The sequence below is a fragment of the Aythya fuligula genome, chromosome 5, assembly GCF_009819795.1.
Source record: "Aythya fuligula isolate bAytFul2 chromosome 5, bAytFul2.pri, whole genome shotgun sequence".
NCBI classification, from domain to species: domain Eukaryota; kingdom Metazoa; phylum Chordata; class Aves; order Anseriformes; family Anatidae; genus Aythya; species Aythya fuligula.
The window spans coordinates 54,218,667-54,233,872 of record NC_045563.1 but is presented as its reverse complement, the minus strand read 5'-3'; the positions used below and the strand labels follow the sequence as shown (position 1 = coordinate 54,233,872).

At 41.0% G+C, this 15,206-nt stretch overlaps 1 protein-coding gene across 6 annotated transcripts in view; it reads right to left on the bottom strand.

Annotated features, from left to right (window-relative positions):
- NAV2 (neuron navigator 2) overlaps positions 1-15,206 on the bottom strand; it is a 395,640-nt gene that overhangs the window by 197,238 nt on the left and 183,196 nt on the right. The gene's annotated exons all lie outside the window — the stretch shown is intronic.

Here is a 15,206-nt window from a genome sequence, read left to right as displayed (position 1 = left end):
TGCCCTCTACCCATTTCCTCACCATGCAAAAGCACAGAGTAATTACCAAGTTCTAGAGATTTGTTGAAGAAAATCTGTTGTGAATTTTAATAGAAAGATCAAAATACAGCCAGGCCAGGGTTATTCGTTGTGTTTCTGCTAAGTTTTTACCAAGTGCCCTTAACACCAACAATAATGTAAAAATAACTATGCAATGCTTCTTAAACAGATGCACAACAGTATTAAAAAGTGTTTAAATAATGGGTAGAGCTGCTCATTATTAAAAAAGGAGCCCTCAACAAAAATTCTGGAACCTGTCCCATAAAAGAACATACACTGAGCTTTAATTCCATAAGAAGGTCTCCAAGCCTCCATTTGCTATCTGAAACTCCTAAAGATAACTAGCAAATGCCAGTTTATTGCCCAAATCTTTGCTTTTACGCTCTCCATTAACCTAAATAAAGTGGTTGGTAACTCAAGAGCACAAGTTCTCTGAACAGAAAGCCTAGATGGTGGGTCCAAGCAGAAATGTATATTCTCAATTGTTTATGTGTATATATATATACACGTGGTGACTTGCAACCTTACGAGAAACTAAAAAGCTGCATTTAGAGTTGAAACCATTGAGTAGTTTTACCCTGGTCCTGTGCTACGAATGCTTAAATTGGTGACAAGGATGCTACAGCCCTCTCTTTGCAATAAATTTGCACTTCATTCAGTAGCCTAACCAAAAAGGATTTTTACAAGTTCCCATAAACATTTTATACCCTCAGTGAATGTTTTACCTGAGCTAATAAGTTAGACTACATTGAGAAATAGAGAAATGCTCATTTTTATGATACGGGAAAGATTGTTGTGGGAAACAGAAGTACTTGATATGCTCAAACACAGCAGAAATTGTTTTTTCTTCCTCTGCATGCCCATCAGAATTACATGCGCTGATTCCTTTTCTTTACACAGAAAAATACTACTTGTGCTCATCATGGTGATATGGCAGGCTGCAGTCAGAAAAGAGCTAATTTGACATTACAAAACAAAGATACAAGGAATTAAATAATTAGAGCCTTAATGACATAGCACAACGCACGTCTCCTTTGATAATCTCTTGAACTGCAAATAAAAATGCTGTTGAAATCTGCAGAAGAAATGTGCAGAAAGCTTCAAAGTGCAGTGAAACACAGTTCCATGGCTACATACATCACCTAATGCACGTTTAATCCATTTCTGTAAAATTTGGGTTGCCAATTATTCGACTTCAGGAGCTGAAACTGTAAAGAAACAGGTAAGATTTAAGGCCATGTAAACACCTGGCAATTCAAATTCTCAATGAAGGAGAGTTTTCACAGAATCATCTAGGTTGGAAGAGACCTCCAAGATCAATGAGTCCATGCTCTGACCTAACACTATCAAGTCCTCCACTAAATCGTATCACTAAGCTCTACATCTAAATGCCTTTTAAAGATCTCCAGGGATGGTGCCTCGATTTGTTCTGAAACGTACCAACACCTCTGCTCCAAACAGTACGGTGTAATGAATGGACATCTTAGAAAACAATCCTGGCCTAAGCTGCTTGTCAGGTGAGCTACTCCTGCAACAGAAGCCCTGACAATAATTTCTCCAACCTTCTCTTGGCCTCAGGGTCAACAGGTCCTTCTGGGGGCAGCAGCTCCTATCTGCCAGTCCTGCAGAGGCTCCTGACCCCCTTGGTGTTGGGGCACCCTCCTCAAGGGCAGCTCACTCTGATAAAAAGCAGACAGATGCACTAGGCATGGTGTACCAGCTCTCGGCTTGCCCCCAGCCCCTAAACACGAGCTCTTTGAGACGTGCGTTATCGGAGCTTTTATTGACATCTGTGTTATCAGATCTGTACACATAGCTCTTTACGGGCTTTAACTATATTTTATGGCAGGCAGCTCAACTCCACCACAGAATATTTGAAAGCTCACTGCCAGGAAAAAATGATCAATCCAGTATCATCTAACTAATGAAGGGTCACAGAATTTCTTACAGGTAAAAAGCTACAAACATCACCACCCATAAATCACTGAGAAGCAGAAACCGAGCCCGAACATACCCGTTCAGCAAGAAGAATGATGAGCATGCCATGCAGTCTGGAAGAAAAATGAAAGGTACACAGCAAAAAGACATCACGGCAGAAGTCAGAGCCCGAGGAGACAGCACATACACCTTACAAAACACCCTGACAAAAATGTATGTCAGAAAATTGCATCAACTAACTCAAAGTGTAAAATTAAGATAAACCATTTTCAGAACATTTGCCTCACTGCAGGCACACTGACATTGTTTAAGTTTCAGAGAAAATGGGAATCCAAGACTCATTTTTTCCCATTACTGCTAGAGTAACTGACAGACTTTGTCCATCTTTTGAATGGCTTGGAAAAGACTGGAAGACAGAAACAAGGCAAGGCATTACTGGGAACACTCAAGTTTTTACTGCTTTTACTGAAATTGTTTAATCACAAAATGTAGTCGTCTTCCACTCAGTATTGCAACGTTTTTAAAAGATAAGCCTCCTAAAGCAAAGACCTCTCTCTGCTTTTTGGTGCTAGTTCTGCTCTTTCACTTCTCTCTTCCAGCTCTTTTTCTCTCCCCTCCTCTTCCAGCTTCCCCTGGTTCACCGCACTTTTGTGTAGCAGGAATTCTCCTTACTGGAGTACTGCTCATGCAGAGGGCCAGTTTGATATAAGTAACAAGGAAATAGCACTTACCACACATTTTTCTCCATTCCTCAAGTTGATTTTTAAAGATTTCTCTCCCTTTTGTTCTTTAATTGTGCTTGAAGAAAGAGGATTTCATTTTGCTTTGTTTTCTAAACTCCCAGTGGGTTTTGTCTGGACCCCAGAAAAAGTATGGGTAGATTAATTTCCTTCAGTGTTTACGTATGGGGTGTACTTCACAACTTAAGTCCAATGACTGGAAAACAATTTTGCGTGCCAATTTCTTTCACAGTATTTTAAAGTGACTCTTGCCACTTGCTTTAAACTAACTAGTGTCTCAATTTTCATAATGCCATCTCCCCAAACACATCAAATAAGAAAAATATAAAAATAGATGCAAGCTTCTAAGAGTTTGCAACCTACGACATTACGTAGTTGCTGTCTCCAGACAGTAAATTGCCTAGTTGTAAGGAATGGCATTGAGAACAGAAGCAGAAATGCTAATTGCAAGGGAAGAGACAAACACGGCACTATTCATAAGAAAGAGTGCTTTGGGCTACGTTAGGTAGAAATGAAACTTCTGTTTCATGATGGTGGACACCCGGATCTGAACCTCAGCGTATGCCTACTCCTTTTAGAAATGGAAGATCTCCCAAAAGGGTAAACACATGATCAGATGCCTAGGTAGGATTCCTGAAAACAACTTCTGTCTACAAAAAGCTCTTCTAGTAACTAAAGTTGATGCTCAGTCATCAGTTCTGGTTTTGTAAATGGAGTAGCACTTGGTTGAAAATAAATCTAAATTCCTTCTGTAAAAGTAAATCAATCTGGCTTATCTTTTTGATGGAGTATTAAAATAGCACAAAGCTATGAATAAAAGTTTTAAGTTTAACCTTATTTTCCCTTATATCATCATCAAGGATCGCTTCTTCCATGGTTTGCTGGCACTGATACTTTCCTGTAACTCAAGTGAAAATGAATAAACACACAGAAGCTACAGCGTGCCCCATTGTAAACAACTGGAAGCATTGAGCTGAGTTCACATCGAACAAAGCACATCCCAATCCCATGAGCGTCAAAAGCAGTTTTATTACTGTTTTCAGTCTACCTCCAATCACTCTAAAAGGAGTTTGTCTATATTTACATGACAGCAGCAAACAAAGTGCCAGCTAATTGCTTTAATCCACTCCCCACATTGGCTGAACCTAGACTGTGATTTGCAGCCTAGTCTGATGTGAATGAAGTAATTAGCATTTACTAAGGTAACTTACTTATAAACACTAAATTAAGATGCTTCGTTAAAAACATAACATTAGCATTTTGTCTGGAGTTCAACTAATAAAAAGTTAATAGGTTTCTAGCTATAAAGTCATATTAGAATACCAGGCTTTTTTTTTTTCTCTCCCTGATTGCACCATTTCTCATTGCTCGGGTGTCTAATTAGCTACACGCTTCAGTACAAAAATTGTTTCTGGTCTGTTCAGAATGTACATTACAATAATGACTAGGAAAGAAAAATCCAATTAAAACAGACCGGATGTGATTCAGGTTCTTCTTTGCCTTGAAGTTTGACCCTGTAACTTCGCATTTGGAATTCATATTCAACTTGTGTAACTAGCGACTACATAAGCTGCAAGGCAGAAAAGACTCAGACCTGTTTCATTACATCAAATTAAACATTTGACAAGATTATGTTTTATTTTTATTAAACATTCTTTCACTGATGTCTGGCCAGGCCCTGAGGAGGAGATTATAGTACTCCTTTAAAGCTATTTAACAGATTTTAAAACAGTGACAAACTATGCTTTAAATATCCTAAAGCATGCCTATTGCAACCGCAGTATTCTTTTTGAAAGTTATTTTTAAAATTAGGTAAATAATAAATCCTTATGCTCATTCCCTGGTATGCCTTGTATGCTACATCAGTATTCGCTGCGAGAGGAAGAGATCATAAGGTCTACAGTGAGCAAAACACGTCTACCCAAAATACAGTGTATTATGGCAGTGAAAGATTGGGCAAAACAACAAAGCCATACCCACAAATTCAGCCACCAAGTTGCACTTGATTTCCGTAGTGATCTCTGTCCCAGTTAGAGGATGTTTCTCTGATTCCATGTTTTTTTCCCATTTTTCTCCCTCCCCAGTCTTTCACCTCCCCAAAAGAAGAAATAGAGATACAAACTCTCTGTAGAAACCACACCAAGATGAGCTCAGGTTCCCCACTCCCCGAGCCTGTTTTCACAGTCGTGCACTTGCGAATACACAGCAGCAAAGACATGTTTCTATGCAATGAACCCGGCAAGCAGAACACAATCATGGAAGGAAATTTGTTCCCTAGGAGACAAAAACCTAATTCCTCATCAGCAGTGCTCTGTATTTCCAACAGGAGATGGCTTCAAACGATTGATGAATTAATTTCTCATGGACTAATTAGCTGTGCTTATAAAGAAAATAAAAAAAATTATTTCCACAATTGGAGGCAGCAGGTAACTTTCTTGAAGGGTCTTCAACATTATCTTTGTGCTCCAATTTTTTTTTCTGATAACATCCCACCCTCAAACATCGAGGGGTCTCAACAAAATTATCTAAATTAAAGTAACTGGTGAAATATGACTGCCCAACAATATTCCCACGACACTGGGGGCCCGAGTCTGACGTTGTTAAGATAGGGTGGGCTTACATTGATTTTAGTGGCGCCACTCAACATTTACTCAATGTAGCTGATAAAAATGCACCTTTATAACGCACTTAGACACACTCCTCTGCTACACTTCTTATACACAAGAAGACCAAAAGAGAGGCATAATAGTCACTTTTTTAAAAAAATAAATGTAAACCAAACAAGTAAGGCAGAAATAAAATGCAGCTGATCAGTTTTCAAGTGCTGTGTACCTATAAATAAAGTACTAGAAAATACTAAGCTAGTCCCTAAGGCTGGTGTTAAGAGTGAGGTTTGAAGTATGTATATTTGGGGTGTAATTCGTGCATTAGCTTCTGATGTAATCGTTATATTTAAATTATGTTATGTTTAATCAATGAGCTCCATTTTACTAGCAGCTTTTTTGTTATTAAATTGAGAGCTTACTTGATGGCATGCAACCAGTTGTAGGATATTTAAGGGAAATAAAAAATACCCTGAAACAATACTTCAAAGTTAGCAACTCTGCATGTATTTGTTCCAGCATTTCCATTAACCTAGAGCACATTTATGTATGTATGCAATATATTTACATCCAGCATACTTTATTTACAGAAACTATTTACAGAATCATTAAGGTTGGAAAAGACCCTATATGTATAATACATAGCACATTGAAGTAGGAGAAAATCAACCAAAATTTTGGGTTCTTTCTGCAGGACTTCCATAGTTCCTCTCTGAGCCGTGTTTTATGCTCTTTTCCAGTTAACAGTAGAGATGGAACATAAACACCTTATCACTTAACTCTTCCAAAGTATTAAGGTACAAAATATTGGGAGATTGGGGAGGTACAAAACTTGGGGAGGCTGGGAGTTAGAAATGGAAAAAACTTAGGAAGCAGTTTCAAAGAAGATGAAAGAATGACTGTGCAAAGTGCATGCTTCGTTTTAGGAAAATATTTTCCCCAAAACTGCAGTCTTTCAGCACAAAAATAAAAAATAAAAAAAAGGATTGACAATTTTTGCCAAGCATTAAGTTGTGTCACAAACCCCTGCAAACTGAGAATGCTGCATGTCACATGCAGATGGTGGAAAGAAAGAAGGTAGCTAAGGTGTAAGCTTTTCAGAGGAACAAAAATGGAGAGGGCTGGTACCAAGGCAGTTTATAAAAAAGGCACCTTTACAGAAAGAAGCTTTTGCGCAGCAAGTAAACCACACAGAAGTAATTCCTATCTGTGAGTTAGCATCTCACACAAGTGAAATAAACTGCAGTAACATGCACCTTTCATCACAGTGTAAGCTAACATGCTTTATCTGCGCAAGCTAGGAGCAGGCAACTGGTCTCTGAAAACAAGATTTACTTCCAACATTTAGTCTAGCTGCAGAGCATTCAGATTACAGCGCAACAAAAAAGAGGAAGGCTCACTGCTGTTACTATTACAGCACTTCACTAATGTGACTGGTAAAAATAAACAAACCTGAGAGCAAGCCATTACTAGTTTTCCGCTGAAGATAAATATTATTAACGTTGCTTGGTTCGCTCTCCAAGTATTTAGCCCCAAAGCAGCAGCTTTCCACTGACCCTTGCTCTGAGATACAGACCGCCAACACAGAGAACATTTCTGGCAGGGTGCAGCACAGCTCTCCCAAACCCACAGCTATGTGGGAAGCATTCTGGCAACTCGTACGACAGCACTAGTGAGGTTTTGAGAACCTTGAGGTTTGATTGATGAAAGTCCAGGACCTGGAAGGAAAGGAGGAAGGAAGGGAGCTAAGAAAAAAGTGACATCTGCCTCAGGCTGCCTTCCAAAAATTGCGTTCTACCCTTACGGTTTGGAGAAGTTTTACACTTTTCTCCTTGGCACAGAGCATTCCTGGACAACAGGATGTTAGGGCCCTCTTTGGATAACTCGAAACACGCAGATACCATTACACAGGCTAGGGAATCGAGGCTCTTTCATCACACCAAGTCCAGACTAAACTAAAAGCATTCAAATCTGATATTGTTGACTTAAGAAGATTTCATTGAACGGTTCTAAATCGCTCATTGTGCTTGCCCTTTCAAATCCTTAAATAAGTCCATTTCCCAATCTTCTACCTGTAACTAACAGCTCAGCTGGACGCTTCACCTTGGGCTCCCAGCATCTTCGGACCATGGCCTAGCAGCACTGGGACAACTCCTGCTTGCCCTAAGGATGTCTGCCCTTCACTAACCTGCCTTTTGATCCAGAAGCCAGCCACCTACCCAACCCAGGTGATAGCAGCCAGTTCCAAGGGCCATGTGCATGCCACCACCTCTCACCTACTGTACCCAGAATGAGCCGAACTCAGCGGTGGGCAAGCGGCGGTGTTCCAGGGAGGGCTGGGAGGAAGCAGGCTGCTGGAAGGCTCTTGCTGCTGAACACCTTTCCTGTAAGCCAGCCAGCCTACAGATCACTTGCTTCGACATACCAAGTTTCCACATCTTCTGCTAATAATTATTCTGAAAACAACTCTGAAGTCCTTTCTATTCACTTAACAATTCTCAATTCAATTACTAGACATCCCTCTAGTGCGCTAGCAGAACCACAGAAAAGACTAGAAGTGTTCAGCTATAAACAAAATCCTTCCTAAAGGAAAGATGTCCCAAATTCAGTATATTTGCTTTCGTCCATCACTGCTGCACATTACAATCTAGGATTGCTGTAAGCAGTGTGTGGTGTATCACCGCTATCCAATTCAATTTCCAGGCTCTGTAGGGATCAGTCACGTACAAACTGGAAGAAAAGAGATCGCACATGAGCAGTAAGGTTTGGCTTCCATTACATGGAATATTAGTAATTGAAATTGTTCAAAACTGACGGGGACAAAACGACTGTTCTGCTTCCTGCTGGTTTAACCGCTCCTAGGCGAAACTGTGATTACTGCTAATAAGCCTAGAAATCAAATTAGCCTTCATAACAATAGAGAACAGCAAGTTACAAAATAATGATACTTTCCAGGCAGAATGGCCTCCTGCAGCAGAAAATATAGCAAGAAGACTGAAAGAACAGAGTGAAATCTGCATGTGCCATTTGTGAAGGAAGCGTATTTGTTGAGAAGTGATGCATTTAAACATATTCCAGGTACTGTAAAATCACCTTGCTCAGCCTTGTTAACTGTATTGGGAAAAACACAAATAGAAAGAAATTTGCTAATGGGAGAAGTCTAAATTACTACAAGTAGTCCATGTAACTGTCTTACAAGTCTAAATATTAATTCTGATGCCTTGTATCTGGTCGGATTGGGTCAGCCGCTGCTGGAGCACGTTCTGCTGGGATACCAGAGGGGTTGCTGCACCTGCACTCTCGATTCTGGTGGTGGCAGAGAAGGTGATGCTTCAGAAGCACGGTGAATCCTGGGATCCTTCTTTGGATAAACTAGAAGATGTTACAATGACAGCTTAGCTGTTTAAAATACATTGTTTTCTATTAAAGAGATTCTCTTTCCTTCTAGAAGATCAAGTAATGCTTTCAATTTCTTGAATATCCAGGAAATGCTTATGACATCAGTGGATTTACATTTTTCCCTTTAATATACAGATTTTGTAGCACAATACACGGCTGCTACAACAAAGGGAAGGAAACATTTAGGTCAGACCCCTACCAGAAGTCAGACCGAATTCCCATATATGCCAAGGACGACCTTAGCTTTTATGTGATTCCTGAAGGAGTCACAGCAGATAACCTACACCAGTAATTAACAGGGAAACTTTATGAAGCTCTGAAATACTGCAGCAAATGTCTGTGTTTCGCAGCAACAGAGAATCTGCAGATTAAGCTGCAGGGTGTAGCTCAGTCACTGAACAGGAGTGTCTGAGAAAGCATCACTTCTGTCCTGTTTTTTTAAACCAAAATTTATCTGTATCCACCCTACTAAGAGGATTGCAATAAAACTATATACAGGAAGGACAATTCAGTCACTTATGTTAAGTGCAAAAAGCAGTAATTTGATAACGGCCCACTAATTTCAGTAAAATAAGGCGCTAATCACTGAAGGAAATCAAATTTGCCCTGACGGGCTGCGGGGCCCGGCTCGGCACCGCCAGGTGGCAGCAGCCGCCCGCCCACCGGCCCCGCAGGCCTCACGCCGCCGCCTCAGCAGGGCCGCAGCCGGCCAGGACCTCTCAGAGCCATGCTGAGGGCTTGGTCAGGCCTCGGCAGCTCCCCAAAATTACGAGCTGTCACCTCCCCGAAATTACGAGCTGTCACCTGCCCCAAATTACGAGCTGTCACCCGAAAATGCCCACGCTTGGCGCACAGGAGGCCAGGCCGCCAGGGCCGCCCCCCTCAGCCTCCACCAAGATCACACAGTTGTAGGGGCTGGGGGGCAGCTCGAGGTGGTCCTGCCTAACCTATATTTTGGTTAACTTTCATCGAGAGGCAGAGGGGGGCTTGGTGGATGGAAATTTATTCCAACTGCAAGCGTGAGCAGCGAGTATAGCTGCAGGCATCACACAGCATTACCAGGCTACAAATCAAAAAGCAATCTGGCCTCCACCAGTAACCCAGAACTATTGTTTCTAAATTTGCTCTTGATCAGTTTAGTAATATATATCTGGTTTTAAACAGAGATGTACTAACAACCTATCCAAAGGTAAATTTAAAGATTATATATATATAAAGTTAGAGCTCTGCCCTCACCAGGATTCATTTGGCTTTATAATAATGTTGGCAAAAATCAGTCATGGATCTACACCTCTTTCTAGGCTTATTTACAGGGCGACCCCAAGTGCTGAAAGACATCACCTCTGGTAACATCCGACTCTGGTACCTCAAAATGAATACACCACACTCTCTCTAACAGCCTCCCTTCTGGCCTGCGTGCATCTACGCAATGATTAAGTCAAAAAATACTCACAAAATCCTAAAGCAGACCTTGAATAAGTTGCATTGTAACTGTTGATCTCTACTAAGATATTGGTACATCAGATGGATTCACACCCACATTTTTCTCTACAGCAGCTACTGAACAGATAGCACAGAACATGCTGGCCTCCAGTAGAGATTACCAGTCATTCCTGACCTGATTTAGTGAAAGGGTCTTAGCAAAATATGGAGAAATTATTATTTTAAACTAGATATCTGAAGTACACCATCTCTCTCCTGCATGTTGTTTCACCTACGAAGTATTAACCACTTAGACACACATCATAAATCATGAAAACCTACCAGTTTTATACAGTGCAATGGCTTAGAAGAGAAATCAGACCTTCATCTCCCATTTGGGCCACCTACCCAAAACCTCCCGCTTCTTTCAGCAAAAGCCCATGCCATGCATTAGCTTTCCCTACTCTTGGGTTGCACTGAGAAAAAGAAGGGAGGCACAGCTCACATGTGCAGCTCTTGAGGTTGATTAGAAACAGCCGTGACTCTAAGGCAGCTTAATCATGAAAAGCTGAGCTAGTGAACTGGGAGGGAAAGAGAAGGAGCCAGCTGCAAAATGTGAAAACATGATCAGTAATAGGAGGAGGGGTTGAAGCATTAACACTTTATCAGAAGTCATATCCAAAGAATGGCAAAAGAAACATGACTGAAGACAACAGAAGGTGGTGGAAGAAAAGGAGAAAAGGGAGTTTTGTTTTCTTGGCTTCCACCCATCACTGTAGGCTTCTAAAACTGAGCTCGTTCATCCTTAGGATGCAAAGGATGCAGATAAAAAAAAATAAAAATAAAAAAATTATCTCCTGGCTGGCAAAACCCATCACAATATTTTTTAAGAAGAACAGCTGCTCAAATGCATGTTCCACATCATGACTTTTTGTCCCAAATTGCTTGGTCTTTAAAATCAGCTCTAGTGTTGCCCGCAAGTTTGTTAATGAAGCTACATGATGACTTTAACTACTAGATGTATTCAAGCTCCTTCAGAATTTAAAATAAGAACATGAAACTACCCACTGACTCCAGCTGTGATATGCTTGGGGCCTTTTTTTTTTTTCCCCTTCTTTTTGTTTCCTGCATCCCAAAAGCACTGAAAATGATGTGTAGGGTGGCAGAAGGCAACTCAAATGCCTCCTGGAGGTACTCCAAAGCACTACACGTGTAAACAAGAGGTGTCAAGCCTCTGCAAAACCTAACTGGATATGAAGAAGCCCAAAACACACTTGAATCTGAATTATTCTTCTGAGTGTTTGGTCTCAAGCCCAACGCTGCAGCTATTCACTGCAACCACTAATTCCCCTGTGCCGTTTCTAAGCCACCGGACTAATGTTCTCCTTTTAGTCTCTTGAATAGAAGTGATGCAGTGCAGTGTAACTGGCTGGACCTTCACATAAAAAGACCACGTAAGTAGGGTTTCGCTCTGTGTTCAAACTGCTACAATTTGCAAAGCTAAACACAAAGTCAACCTGCTGCACGCAGCAATACAGTAGCGCTAGTTCTCTAGAAACTAAGCTATTTTTAAACTGCAGTAGCAATGTGAACTGCATAAATTAGCATAATTTCAGCCTTAACAGATAGTTCTCAGTTTACAGCATTACATGCTACGAATTAACACTCTGCAGATTCCTTGCTTCTGCTAAGCATGCGATTCACGTGGCAATACTGAAAATCCCCTTTTTCTGTCCCCCAAAATCTCAATGGCCTGTGTTTTTTACACTACCCTTTCAGTCCCTTTCAGACAATCAAAGGCTTGGATTTTATTACAAATCTCACAAGGTCTTCATGCGTAACTGGTGGTTTTGTGGCTTCATAATTGCAGGACATTCTACCATTTTCTCTGCTGGTGATTTTCTGCTTGCGGGCAGATGGCATCGAAGTGGAGTGCAGATGGTAACCCACAGCCCACAGACTCCTCATTATAATTTGAAATATTGTGTGCAGCTCTTCAATTCTTATCTTCTCTTTAATGCATTTTCAGCATTAAAGCTTTTTTTTTCAGAAGACACAGCCCAAAATAATGACACCTATTCTGTTTATAGCTGAGAACCTTCTCACAAAGAGGTAATGATGTGCCTCATATATTCACAATTTTTCTTGAAATCCATAAATCATTAGTGGAAAGGATTTTAAATCAAGTATCTCTTGCTTTGATTCAAGCATTACCTTAAGGGGAAAAAAGAATCAATGATAAGGAAAAAAAAGTAGATCACACTGGAGCTCGAAGGCTTAAGAGTCACACAGATAGCTATTTAAGGTAATTCCATGGCTCCAGGTATCGCTTTACCTGAGCTGCTTGGAATTATAATGGATTTATCTCCACAGAACACCTGTGAGATAAGGAAGTTGCCATGATTCACCACGGCGGGCAGCTCTAGAGGACTTGTCTGAAGCAGTGACAGGGCTGTGGAGGAACTCTGCGTGGGTCTCCCAGGCTGATGTGCTTACCTGCCCTGTAAGCTCTGCAGCGCCTCTCGGCAGAAAGGCAGGGCTCCAAGCGAAGGGGCCACGCAATCCCTTCTCACCCTTCTTCCCAGCCTATTCACAGAGCGTCCAGTCTGGTGGAAATGGCTTTCCTAACCTCCTGACCAGTTGGGAAAGTCCTAGAAACAGCAAGTTAAAAATATCTGTGCTGGAAAACAGTGAGGAATACTAAGCATTAGAGGTCAAACCTGGATCCCTGAATAGTTTGTATTAATCTATGGAAGGACATTAAAAGAAATACACTTATCCCTTAGTTCCCTTAGTTATAAAAACATAACAAACAACATTTAAAGCCATCCAAACGACACAGTTGATAAAGATTTGGTAACTCATTAGCTAATTTCTTCCATTCCATAAGCCTAGATTTGGACCTGATAAACACAAATAAAATGATCTTCTGGAGCCTGACAACCTATTACTAAACTGCACTATTGTAACCCAGCTACAACAGCACCTTGTAAACTGTCTCACAAAATGCTTTCTGTCTATTTAAAGGACTGATAAATGTTGATGAAATAAACTTACTGCCTTTAAGAGTAATCATTAGCAAGTCTTTTCTCAAATGTCTGAGATGATTTGTTCATTACACTTCAAAACATTCAGATGTTCAACTGGGTTGAATATAATTTTCCCTTAGTTCTCCTGGTTATTATATATATGCAGAGTGTGTAAATAAACCACAGCACGAATAATATGACTGTATAGTACAGACCTATAATCTTCCCCAGCATGCAGGCATGGTAATGATCTTACACACGGACAACACGAGATGAAGTAATGAAACATTTCATCACTAAAGGTAATTTAACTGCTCTACATTCATGGAAGAAGATTATAGGAAGTCATCTTCTTAGAGGGTTTACTTTCACAGCAAAAAAAAGACAGTAACCCGTGATCATTAAGGACGACTTGGCCTTTCTTTGTGCAGGCACGACTGTCGTGGCCTATACACTAAATGCAGCATTGATGTCAGCTGAGTAAGTTCGTGCTATCTTTTAGTGCAAAGGTTAAAAAAGAGTAATAGAAATACTGGAACTTGAGGTATAATACTGGAGGATTTCTTCCTCAAAAGAAATGAACAGATACATTTCCTCTCTAGCCTCATGACTTTTATATTAAACTAATCAGGGTCTTCTAAATTGAAAATCGGCATATACTGTTCCATGAGAAAATGGAATATACTGTTCCATGAGAAACCTCAGCTGAATTCACGGCTCAAGAGAATAAAGAATTTCCAGGGAAAGAGAAAGCTCCATTGTAACCTCTTTAACAGAGCCTTGGCTTAGTAAAGCCCAGCTTCGCTGTGCAGTGCCTCACATCTCATTCACATGCCTGCGCAGAGCTCTTGAGCATGTGAGAGGCCCATCGCGTATGGAAAGGTAAGAAAGTTTTGGCAGACAACGAAATACCATGCCAGCATCTCTGACACGGTAAGAATGACACTATCACACATCTGCTTGTCTGCGAGAAGCAGGATCTGCCTGTGACAAGGTCAATTTTGAGAAGGGTTGGTATTAAAAGATTATGCTCCCTCCATCCTCTCACTGAGTACGTGCTAATTATTTCAGGATAGCGTAGGAATTCTTTGATCCTCCAACTCTTCCTTCCTTCCGTCACAAGATGACTCTGGCTGCCTGCTCAGCCCCACAGCAACGGCACGTCTTTATTCCCTAATAGTGGATTTAACCATTTTCAACCTTGAAATTTAACCCTAAGAAATTGAGCATGCGGTAATCCATGTAATCCAGGCCTCTACACCTGTCCCTCTTCCAACTAATCTCACCATCCCTCATCATGTCACATCTTAATTTAGAGTCCTCTCTGCTAAGGTCAGCGCGAGTGGATGCTCGGAAGCTGCCACGAGCAGTATCTGTCGCACGGCAGGACCAGTTACTTCCTTTGCCAGCTCTGTGACGTACAGAAACATGAATAAAAAGCAAAGCCCTTCCCAGCAAAGCACAGAACATCTCTGCAAGTGTCGTGGGAAACAATGGAGCAAGAGACAGGAAAATAAATAAATAAACACAGTGTAGCCCTGGATAATGCGATCTGCTGGTATTAAGTTTTCTCCTGGAGGAGTTAAGTATATACCAGCTGCTCTACATTAAACCGAGCTGGCATTTTAAATCATGCAAATTAGCCTAGCTACCATCCATTTCAGTCCAGCATTTAATAGCATCGCTATAAATGATGCAGAGGACGGGCCAAACCGAGCCCTGCCGTTTCAGCTGCTGTCAGAGGAGAAAGGAGGAGGGAGGGGAACAGCACTTGGTGATTCTGCAGCTATTCACAAGCTGATATAAAAGAGACTCCTCCTCCCACCACAGGTATTGTTACAGGACTGAAATGTGCCCGTGCACAAAATGCCTAAGGCTTTCATTTGTTGAAAATGCATATATATCAAAGCTGCTAAGAACCCCTGCAAAATTACCTAGAATTACATGATTTGCCAGCAGACCGCTGAACTTTCAGATCTCCCTTTGCTTAATGCTGCATAATAAGCACAGAGTGGACCTGACGATCCATCAGCTTG